The following is a 10484-nucleotide window of genomic DNA, read 5'->3' as shown; positions in this document are numbered from 1 at the left end:
CTCTGACACTGATTTACCTTCAAGTAACTGTTTCCAGTCCACTTTTGCTAAATCACTTCTCAACCTCGTAAAATTGGCCTTCCCCCAATTTAGAACTCTTCCTCCTGATTTTTCTTTGTCCTTATGCATGATTATGCCAAAACTAACGGAATTATGATCACTACCACAAAAATGCTCTCCCACTGATACTCCTTCCACCTGCCCAGCTTCATTCCCTAAAACCAAATCCAGAACTCTTGTTGGGCTTGCTATGTATTGGCAAAAAGTTCTCCAGAATGCAATTTTGGAATTCTGTGCCCTCTATCCCTTTTCCACTGGTAGTATCCCAGTTAATATTGGGGTCACTGAAATCCCCCACTATTACTGCCCTATTGTTTTTGCACTTGTCAGAAATGTGCCTACAAATTTGCCCTTCTATCTCCCTCGGACTGTTTGGGGGTCTAGCGTACACTCCCAGCAGTGTGAGTGTCCCTTTTTAGTTCTTTAGTTCACCCATATGGCCTCATTTGATGATCCTTCGAACATATCATCCCTCCTCACAGCTGTAATTTTCTCTTTAATCAATACTGCGACCCCCCCATCTTTTTTTACCCCCCTCTCTATCTCGTCTGAAAGCCCTGTAACCAGGAATGCTGAGCTGCCATTCCTGCCCTTCTTTCAGCCATGTCTCAGTAATGGCTATAATACCATACTCCCATGTGTCTATCTGTGCCGTCAGCTCATCTCCCTTATTTCCTCGACTCCTTGCATTAAAGTATACACCATTTAGCATTGCCAAACTGCCACCTTGTCTATTTCTTAGCCCTTGTTTCCTCTGCCTTCCAAACTCACTAATTTTCTGGGCCTCGCTCTCTTTCCTGCTGCTTAAATCCTCGGTGTCCTCACTCAATCTCCACCCAGGGCTGCTGGTGAGTTTGGGCCTCGCTCTCTCTCCCGCTGCTGAAATCCTCGGTATCCTCGGTCAATCTCCACCCAGGGCTGCTGGTGAGTTTGGGCCTCACTCTCTCTCCCGCTGCTGAAATCCTCAGTGTCCTTGCTCAGTCTCCACCCAGGGCTGCTGGTGAGTTTGGGCCTCACTCTCTCTCCCGCTGCTGAAATCCTCGGTATCCTCGGTCAATCTCCACCCAGGGCTGCTGGTGAGTTTGGGCCTCACTCTCTCTCCCGCTGCTGAAATCCTCGGTTTCCTTGCTCAGTCTCCACCCAGGGCTGCTGGTGAGTTTGGGCCTCGCTCACTCTCCCCCTGCTTAAATCTTCGGTGTCCTCGCTTAGACTCCACCCAGGGCTGCTGTTGAGTTTGGGCCTCGCTCTCTCTCCCACTGCTTAAATCCTCGGTGTCCTCGCTCAGTCTCCACCCAGGGCTGCTGGTGGGTTTGGGCCTCACTCTCTCTCCCACTGCTGAAATCTTCGGTGTCCTCGCTCAGGCTCCACCCAGGGCCGCCGCTGCTGCTGCCGGTGAGTTTGTACAGGCTTTTCATCCATTTTATGTACACAGTTTTGAAAAAATACATTCTTTGGATGTGGGTGTCACTAGCAAGGCCAGCATATATTGCCAGTCCCCAGTTGCCCGTTGAGAAGGTGATGCTGGGCCTTCTTCTTGAACCTCTGCAGTCCGTGTGGTGAAGGTACTCTCAGAATGCTGTTCGGTGAGGAGTTCCAGTATTATCACCCAGCGACGATGTAGGAACGGCGATATATGCCCAAATCAGGACAGTGTGTGACTTGGAGGGGAACTGGGAGGTGATGGTGTTCTCATGCACCTGCTGCCCTTGTCCTTCTAGGTGGTGGAGGTCACGTGTTTGGGAGGGTCTGTCAAAGTTCTAGTCGAGTTGCAGATGTATAAAGTCACTCTCCTTCACCCCTCCCCCTCCCACCTCGCTCTCTCTCCTCCCATAGAGGCCAGAGTCTTGTGTAGGCCCAGACCGGGTGGCGGGTTCCCTTCCCTGAAGGACATTAGTGAACCAGTTGGGTTTTTACGACAATCCGGCAGCTTTCATGGTCACTTTTTTCTAGTGCCGGAACCACAAATTCCCAGATTCATTCAGCACAATTTCACAAACTGCTTTTGTGTTTTTGTGGATTCTCTCTCACCCTCCCTTTTTCCTGTTTGAAATTAATTCTACAGGGTATTAGAAGAGGTGGCTTTTCAGACGGGAAACTCAAACCAAACTTCACTTCAAGATCTGACAGAGTCGCTTAATTCATCAGGACCTTTGAGCATGGAAGCAGAAAGCACCGTTCAGAGCAGGGAGAAACCGTACACGTGTTCTGTGTGTGGACGAGGCTTCAGCCGATCCTCCGGCCTGTCGAGACACAAGCGCAGTCACACCGGGGAGAAACCATGTAAATGTGGTTCTGTGGGAAATGATTCAACTACCCGTCTGAGCTGAATACACCGGGGAGAGGCCATTCACCTGCACTGAGTGTGGGAAGGGATTCACTAATTCATCCCACCTGCTGCAGCACTGGCGAGTTCACACTGACGAGAGACCTTTTAAATGCCCGGACTGCAGGAAGTGCTATAAAAGTTCCGGGGAACTGATGTGCCATCAACATGTTCACACTGACGAGAGACCGTTCAGGTGCTCTCACTGCGGAACTGGGTTCAGGCGATCATCTGACCTCACTGTACACCAGCGCACTCATACTGGGGAGAGACCGTTCACCTGCTCCGAGTGTGGAAAGGGATTCACTCAGTCATCCTCCCTGGTGACACACCAGCGAGTTCACATTGGGGAGAGGCCGTTCACTTGCACTGATGTGGGAAGGGATTCACTCCGTCATCCCACCTGCTGCAGCACTGGTGAGTTCACACTGACGAGAGACCTTTTAAACGCCCGGACTGCGGGAAATGCTATAAAAGTTCCAGGGAACTGACGTCCTATCAAGATGTTCACACTGACAAGAGACCGTTCAGGTGCTCTCACTGAGGGACTGGGTTCAGGCGATCATCTCACCTCACTGTACACCAGCGCACTCACACTGGGGAGAGGCCACTCACCTGCTCTGAATGTGGGAAGGGATTCACTCAGTCAGCCACCCTGCTGACACACCAGCGAGTTCACACTGGGGAGAGGCCGTTCACCTGCTCTGAATGTGGGAAGGGATTCACTCAGTCATCCAACCTGCTGAAACACCAGCGAGTTCACAAGTGACTGCAGGGTTTGGATTCTGATGTTTTTGCAGCTGTTAATCACATCCAGGACTGAACCATGTTCATTCTGACAGTTGGGGTTTGTTTCTGCTGATATTAAACTCCAGCCCAGTTACAGGGGTTATTAATATTCTTTGCTTTAAACACATTGTTGTAGATTTTTGTCATTCCCACCTGAGTGTTTAGCATCACCTGGCTGGAGCTCAGAAAGGACAATCTGGGGGGAGGATCGTACGGTGGGAACAGAACTACAGCTTGGACACAGTCCTTCAGGGCCACACTGAGAGGGGCAAACGGCACTTTGGTCTTTCTCGTCTCTCTTCACTGACAGCAATGTCCCTGTGTGGGTTAATCTTGAGGCCTGTAATGAATGTGCCATTGTTCCATTACTGTTTTGCTGCTAATCTTTGATTCCAGTTTACCCAGGCCAGATCCGTTCTCATCCCACTGAAATAGGCCTTCCCCCAGTTAAACATTTTGACTCCAGATTGCTCCCTATCCTTTTCAATAGCTAATCTAAACCTTATGATACTCTGATCACTGTTCCCTAAATGTTCACCTACTGACACTTGCTTCACTTGACCCACCTTATTCCCCAGAACCAGATCCAGCAATGCCTCCTCCCTCGTTGGGCCAGAAACATACTGATCAAGAAAGTTCTCCTGAACACACTTCAGAAATTCTTCCCCTTCTCTGCCCTTAACACTATTACTATCCCAGTCTATATTGGGATAGTTGAAGTCCCCCATTATCACTACTCTATAGTTCTTGCTCCTCTCTGTAATTTCTCTGCAAATTTGCTCCTACATATCTTTCCCACTATTTGGTGGTCTATAGAATATACCTAGTAGTGTAATGGCACCTCTATTTCTTCTTAACTCCAGCCATACAGATTATGTCCTTGACCCCTCCAGGACATCCTCCCTCTCCAGCACTGTAACATTCTCCTTAACCAATACTGCCACACCAGCAAACCTTCCCGTGAGGATATTGGTCCCGGCTCTGTTGAGCTGCATCCTGTCCGACCTGTACAGATCCCACCTCCTCCAGAATCGGCCCCAATTCCTCAGGAATCTGAAGCCCTCCATCCTGCACCATCTCTCCAGCCACACATTCATCTGCTCTATCCTCCTATTTCTATACTCACTCACGCGTGGCACTGGGAGTAATCCAGAGATGACTACCTTTGAGATTCTGCTTTTTAATCTCTTTCCCAGCTCCCTAAAATCTATCTGCAGGACCTCATCCCTCTTTCTACCTACGTTGTTGGTACTGATATGGACAACAACCTCTGGCTGTTCACACTCCCCCCCACCTCAGAGTGTCCTGCATCCACTCAGTGACATCCTTAACCCTGGCACCAGGGAGGCAACATACCATCCTGGAGTCAGGTCTGCAGCTGCAGAAACGCCTGTCTGCTCTCCTAACTATTGAATCCCCTCCCACTATTGCTTTCCCTGTCTTCCTCCTCCACCCATGTGCAGCTGAGGCACCTGTGGTGCCATGGACTTGGCTCTGGCTGTACTCCACAGAGGAACCATCGCCCTCACCAGTACTCAGCACAGAATACTGGTTGGAGAGCGAGATGCACTCCAGGGACTCCTGGACTACCTTCCTGGTCCTCCTCTTCTGTTTAGCAGTCACCCATTCCCTCTCTGCCTGCAGACTCATTAGCTGCGGGGTGACCACCTGCTGAAACATGCTATCCACATAGCTGTCAGCCCCACGGGTGCACCGCAGTGACACCAGCTGCTGCTCATGCTCCGAAACCCGGAGCTCGATCTCCTCCAGCTGATGACACCTCCTGCACATGTGGTTGTCCAGGACATGGGAAGCATCCTGGAGTTCCCACTATTTTGTTTTATTCGTTCATAAGATGTGGGCTGCGCTTGCAAGGCCAGCATTTATTGCTCATCCCTAGTTGCCCTTGAGAAGGTGGCGGTGAGCCACCTTCTTGAACCGCTGCAGTCCGTGTGGTGAAGGTACTCCCACAGTGCTGTTAGGGAGGGAGTTCCAGGATTTTGACCCAGTGACGATGAAGGAACGGCCGATATACTTCTAAGTCAGGATGCTGTGTGTCTTGGAGGTTAACTTGGAGGTGGTGGTGTTCCCATGCACCTGCTGCCCTTGTCCTTCTAGGTGGAAGTGGTTGGGGGTCTGGGAGGTACTGCCAAAGAAGCCTTGGCGAGTTGCTGCAGTGCATCTTGTAGATGGTACACACTGCAACCACGGTACGCCAGTGGTGGAGGGAGTGAATGTTTAAGGTGGTGGATAGGGTGCCAATCAAGCGGGCTGCTTTGGTGTCGAGCTTCTTGAGTGTTGTTGGAGCTGCACTCATCCAGGCAAGTGGAGAGTATTCCAGCACACTCCTGAATTGTGCCTTTTAGATGGTGGAAAGGCTCAGGATGTGCATCCGCTGGACCGAGTTACTCTGCCGTGCCTTTAATTATTTGACTATTAACTAACTTTTTTAAAGTAACTTAACAGAAATAAACTCGAGACATAAAACAATCTCTCCCCAATCTGCTCCTTCCCTTGTGCTGAGGTCACTTACCCCCCTCTCTGACACTGGCGCTCCCTCCGGGCTCTTGGGCCTGTCTTTATCTGCGGCCGCTCCTCTCGCTGTCCCACAGCTCCGCTCTCGTGCCTATTAACTTGGGTTCTGTGGCTCCACTCCTCCTTTTCACTCAGACATCTCCACCACCTTCTTCCTCTCCACCAATTCCTGCATCCACTCTGCTTGTGAATCACTGCATTTGCGAATCTCCTGGCTCTGTCTCCAAGCTCTGTGCTCAAGCTCAGTATTTGAAACAATGATCTCGATGCAGGAAATAGTGCACGGTGTGTTAGTTCCAGGAGATTAAATCAAGGACACCATCACAATCAGCAAAGACAATGACAAAGATCTGAACATTTCAAAGGGTTTCACATGCAGTATCTGTGGAGGAGTTGTACTAACCACATCCAAGAAGTGTTAAACCATGCACACAATAACTGATTTCAAATCTTAAGGAAGAGAGTTCTTTCAAGGGTTGGTTGAAAGGAATTTCAGATGTGTATAAAGTGAGAAACTGTAGTTCAGTCTATGACACCCACAAGCCATGTTGTCAAACAGAACCAACTTGGGGTTAGATGTGGTAGAAGGTGAATTGGTGAGAATTGGTATAATCAAGAGTAAGAAAAGCCCCAAAATGGAGCAGTCAGTAACAGAACATCAATAAGCACGGTGGCATAGTGGTTAGCACTGTTGCCTCACAGCGCCAGGGACCCGGGTTCGAATCCAGCCTCGGGTGACTGTCTGTGTGGAGTTTGCACATTCTCCCCGTGTTTGCGTGGGTTTCCTCCGGGTGCTCCGGTTTCCTCCCACAGTCCAAAGATGTGCGGGTTAGGTTGATTGGCTGTGATAAATTGACCCTTCGTGTTAGGGGGATTAAATATGTGGGGTTACGGGGATAGGGTGGGATATGTGTTGTTGTAGGGGTTACGGGGATCAGGTGGGATATGTGTCGGTGCAGGCTTGATGGGCCGAAATGGCCTCTATCTGCACTGTGGGGTTTCTGTGATTCTGTGATTCTGTGAAGTCTCCTCTTATCATGGAGAAATCAAATATTCAATACACTGTGTTTGAAACAAAGGAGCATTATTCACTATTTATACAGAATATTAATCTCCAGCCCAGGTATAGGGGTTATTAAGGTCAGCAAAAACACAATCTGACTGTATACTAGAGGTGGAACTATTACCATATTAGATAGGCGCAGACTAAGAATGATTTTGAAAAATTCAAAAATGTGTTTAGAATGCATGTACGTAAATGCACAAAGTGTGGTGAATAAGGTTGGTGAGCTACAAGCACAATTAGCCATGTGGCAATATGATGTTGTGGCAATAACGGAAACGTGGCTTAAAAATGGTGAGGACTGGGCACTTAATATTCAAGGGTACAAGGTGTTCAGAAAGGATAGGGAAGGAAAAAAGGGAGGTGGGGTGGCAGTGCTGATTAAGGAAGACATTGTAGTGTTGGAAAGGGAGGATGTTCTTGAGGGGACAAGGACAGAATCCATTTGGTTAGAGTTGAGGAGCAAAAAGGGTATGATTGTGCTATTGGGGATATTCTATAGGCCTCCAAATAGTGAGAGGGAGGTAGAGGAGCAAATCTGCAGGGAAATCGCAGAGATATGCAACAGCTATAGAGTGGTGATATTGGGCAACTTTAATTACCCAAATATCAATTGGGATAATGCTAGGTGTTAGGATAAAATTTGGTTTAAAAGATATAAAGGGGTCCTCAATATTCAACCGGTATAAAACTGTCTGAAAGGTACCATTTAGTCTTGTTAGCTGGAAAACGAAACGCAAAGCACCATGGGATACTTGGCTATATTAACTCTTTTTAAACTAACAAGTAGATGACCAAGGACATTCCAAAGCTCTGCTCGTAAATTACCCCGAGTACAGGTTTGGAGGAGGCCTCTTGAAAGAGATAAGGCACAAAGGCACATTGATGAGACCTTTGCAGACAGGTCTTAGAGAATAATCAGCTGGCCCTTTTTGGCTAGGGCTTTGTTCAGCAAGGCCATGTCGTGCTGAAGATGCCTGCCTCCCTATTTTGATAAACAAGAATAAGAGATAAGCTCATGAATGCGAAGTTAGAATGATGCCTTTGCAGCTCATAAGCTTTTCACTGATGTATTCAGGGGGTACTCGAGTTCGAAGGACAGGCTTAGTAATTGATTGATTAACCATGTAAACCAATGAAGTATCAATATTCCCATGTATACACCCCATTAGTAATAAGTGGGTGTTGTCTAATAAACTGTATAAACTAAGCTGTATTGTCACTTTTCCTCTGAAAACGGTGCCTCCAGCTGGGGTTGGCTGAGGTGGTTCTTCCATGTGCACTCGTAATAAACTATTGATCTGGGTAACACCTGAGTCTGTTAGTTCTGTTTTACCATCCAGATTTTCCTCGCTTACAGCTTGGTGTCAGAAGTGTGATACCACTGGACTGATGATCGATCTTCCACAACGACATACACGGAGGGGTGAGTAGCAACATTCACCCTTAACGTGGAGGCCCACGAGGCGGATCGGGTGAGTGGTGTTATAAAGAACAGTGAGTGAAGGAGCAACAGGCTTCAGGTGTGGACCAATAGGACGCATTTTAGGGTACAAACAGACCCGAGGAGTTTAGAAACTCTCGGGCGGGAAAAGCGCTAGGTGGGAAAAGTGCCGGGAAAAGCGCTAGGTGGGAAAAGCGCTGGGAAAAGCACTAAGGGGAAAAGCGCTGGGTGGCAAAAGCGCTAGGTGGTGAAGCGCTCGGTAAAAATCGCCGATGGCCAGTGTAGGGGGTTTCTCTTGCTCGTTCTGGTCTCCTGTCAGGCTTTGTGCAATAATTACCATTGACTGGTTCGACCCACTCTCCCCTACGGTTCTAGACCTTGGACTTTGATGCAGAGAACTGTAGTGCAGAGAAAGGACTCAATAGACCAGGTTGAATAGCACGAAATCGATGCTTTTATTTTTAAACAGTTTGAAGCATTACAAAATACATGTCATAGGCACAGATTAAAGTAACTACAATCATGCACAAATTTATGAACTTGACTCTATGGAAATGGGGAACACACGGCATGTCGTAAAAGGGGAAACACATTACGATTTAACCTTACTCCCTCCCCTAATACCTAAACTAAGTTTCGACTTGAGGAACTCGGGATCATGCTCACCACTATCAGAATCGCAAAAAGGAGGGGTTCGCAGCCTTTCTGGCACAGCTTTCCGTCGTCATGTGGATTTGGAAACTTCTGGCGCAGCTTGTTTTTCTCTCTCTTTCTCAGGCGATGAGGCAGTCGACACAGCCTCGGTGAGCGCTCGTCATGGCTGAAATCCACCAAGTCTGTTGTGGATTTGGGTTCATGGAACAGAACAACACCTCGATGGGATGTTGAGGCACGGAAGTGCTCGGCCCGGAATGTCCTTTTCGCTGGCCTGCATCGTCGTTTTTCCCGAGGGTGTCTTCTCCTTCGGCCTGGGTCGTCGATGATCTCCCGACAACAGAACCCGGGCCACCCTCGTCATCTCCCCGTCGTGGCCGAGCCTTGTCTGGCTGAACACCGACCACGTTGTCTTTTCACCGAAATTATCCGTCCGAAGCGTCTTTAAAAGAAGAAGCGTCTTGATCGATTCCGAAGCTACCGAGGTAGAAGAGGCGCTGATGGACTTTTCAAAATCCATAGTTGTACCCTTTTGGGCCAGCCTTATCTCCCACCAGATCATAGTCCAGTCTTTGTAATATTTTGGCGGGCAGAAATCTCTGCAGGGGCGCTTTGTCTTGTAACGGGAGCCGGTGATAACTTAACTGGCCTTCCTGGCCGATAATGTCTTTTAATGTCTTTTACATTGTCACCGTGACTCGGTTCGCATATTGATCGGTCTGGAGATTTCCCTTGATGGCTGTTAAACGGTTTCTCCTTTGTACATTAAATGGGTTTAAGTGTTCATTCATTGCCCGCCCATATCTTGATGGGCCCCATCCTGTTTGCCTGAAACTGTCTTGTACTTAGAATCCATTGAATATGTATGTTGTTTCCCTGAGTTTCGGTTTCCCGATAATGGCTTTCGCGGGCTTACTGTCTTCAATCCACAAGCCTGTCTGGCTTGCAGTAACAGAAATCAAATGGTCCAGAAACTGATCACGAGGCCCGGCGGCCATTTTGTATGCCCTTTTATCAAAGGTTTTTCTGTGCAAGCTTACTTTGGTCAATAAACTGTCTTATTTTATCCTGTTTTCTTGCGTGATTATTGCTGAAAATTTCAAATCTTACACCAGGAGCGAGCTGAGGGAGAGAGCTTAAAGAGAGTCTCTCTGGGGATAGGGGATCCCTGCGATACAAAAAAATCACCGACGGCCAGGAGGGAGCCGGGGGAGAGAGCTTAAAGGGTGCCTTTCTGGGGATAGGACATTCCTGCAAAGGGTTAAGTGTCGCCGATGGCCAGAAGTGAGCCAGGGGAGAGAGCTTAAAGAGAGTCTCTCTGGGGATAGGGGATCCCTGCGATACAGAAAAATCACTGACGGCCAGGAGGGAGCAGGGGGAAGAGACATTTTTTTTAATTTTTTTTTTTTAAGGACAAACTTTCAGACAAAGGAATATTGTAACTTCTTAAACATTCACAGCCAGGAAAAGGTTCACACTCCAACACACACCTTCACACAAACTGAAATTCCAGCATATTCTCAAGGTTCGTTTCACTCAGCAAATCCGCTATCTCATTTGCCCCGGCACAGACGTCAATAACCTCCATGTTGGCAAAACCCTAAATTTATTCTTTT

At 48.2% G+C, this 10484-nt stretch overlaps 1 long non-coding RNA gene and 1 pseudogene across 1 annotated transcript; both read left to right on the top strand.

Annotated features, from left to right (window-relative positions):
- Positions 1–1633: 1633 nt before the first annotated feature.
- Positions 1634–10484, top strand: part of LOC147119599 (uncharacterized) — a 343308-nt pseudogene continuing 334457 nt past the window's right edge.
- Positions 7918–9934, top strand: LOC147119603 (uncharacterized). The gene is made up of 2 exons (XR_015078049.1): positions 7918–8196; positions 8992–9934. It is a non-coding gene; the product is annotated as an uncharacterized LOC147119603 (long non-coding RNA).

This window comes from Somniosus microcephalus, chromosome 4, assembly GCF_052327205.1.
Source record: "Somniosus microcephalus isolate GS21.2 chromosome 4, FLI_Smic_1.0, whole genome shotgun sequence".
In the NCBI taxonomy this organism is placed as follows: domain Eukaryota; kingdom Metazoa; phylum Chordata; class Chondrichthyes; order Squaliformes; family Somniosidae; genus Somniosus; species Somniosus microcephalus.
Note: the sequence above shows the minus strand (reverse complement) of the source record. Positions and strands in the feature narration are given on the sequence as shown.